The following is a 1263-nucleotide window of genomic DNA, read 5'->3' as shown; positions in this document are numbered from 1 at the left end:
GTTCCACCAGATTTGCAACACAGCCTATTCCTCAGCAGTTTCAGGCAAGGGAGTGGAATTACAATGAATGATTGAAGATTAATGAGGGCTGAGGCTGGAAGGGGCCCCACTTCCCCTGTGGCCACCTGATTCTTGAGCACAATACGAACTGTAAGAGGGAGGGAATGACAGGAGGATGGGCAGCCGAGAGTGTCTCTACCTATTCCCCAGTCAGAATTTCCTGGAGGAAGTCCAGTGCATTCTTCTCTGAGCTCCGGGCCTTAACTCAATGTCTGAAAAGGAAAAAAAAAAAAAAAAAACACCCCAAACCCAACCTTCAACACGTCCAAGATGGAACTCATGCTTCACCTCACAGCGATGACTTAGCTGTCCCACTCCAGGTGCCCAAGCCGGAAAAACAGGAGCCTGCATACTCTTTTTCTTCTTCCTTGTCCATCCACACCTAGTACAGAGCCAAGCCCTGTTGACAGAACCTCCAAAACAGCCCTGGAGTTGAGTCACCTCCCCTGCCACCAGCCTGAGTCCAAGTCAGTGTCAAACACAAATCCGTTTAAAACTTGCTTCCCACCGCTTCTGGAGTGATGCCTAAAATAAGGCCCTGCCCCAGCTCTTGGTGTTCCAGTCACACTGGTTTTCTTTGGACTTCAGTGGTCTGCCCTCAAGACGTCTGCACTTGTGCCTGGTCACCCTGCCTTGTCACTTGATTGGGTCGGATCCCTGCGCTGCGGGCTAGCAGAGAACGCTGCCTTTCCTGTAGGGCGCTTTTCCTAAGATGCAGGAAAACGGGCAGCGAGTATCTCCTCTCCTCCAGCGCAATTTATGCCTGGCACATAGTAAGTGCTCCGTAGATGGCCGGAGAATGGCCAGATGGTTATACATCCTTCAAAGAACCGTGGCGGATAACGGATACGGACTCAGGTCCCGGAGGGCACACACCTAATGGCCACGAAGCAGCCTCAGCCGCAGCAGCCTGGACCACACGGCCGTTCCTCCAGCTCCTAGCTCCTCCCCTGGGCCCCGCCCCTCGCTGCCGAGTCGGAGGAGGGGGGCGCAGACGCTGCGTGACGTCACAGCCGCCTGCCCGTGATTGGGCCCCCGGGCGCGCCAGTTAGGAAAAGGGGGCGTTTCCGCGCGCTCTGATTGGCTGCCCCGCCGCCGGCTAGGCGGGCCGCGGCGGCAGCAGCGGCGACGCGGGGGGCGGGCACCGGGAGGGAGCGGCCTGCCGGCTAGGGTTAGGGAGGGCGGCGGCGGCTGAGGCGGGCG

The sequence above is a fragment of the Castor canadensis genome, chromosome 13 (genome assembly GCF_047511655.1).
Source record: "Castor canadensis chromosome 13, mCasCan1.hap1v2, whole genome shotgun sequence".
Lineage (NCBI taxonomy): Eukaryota > Metazoa > Chordata > Mammalia > Rodentia > Castoridae > Castor > Castor canadensis.
This window is presented reverse-complemented; position numbering follows the sequence as displayed.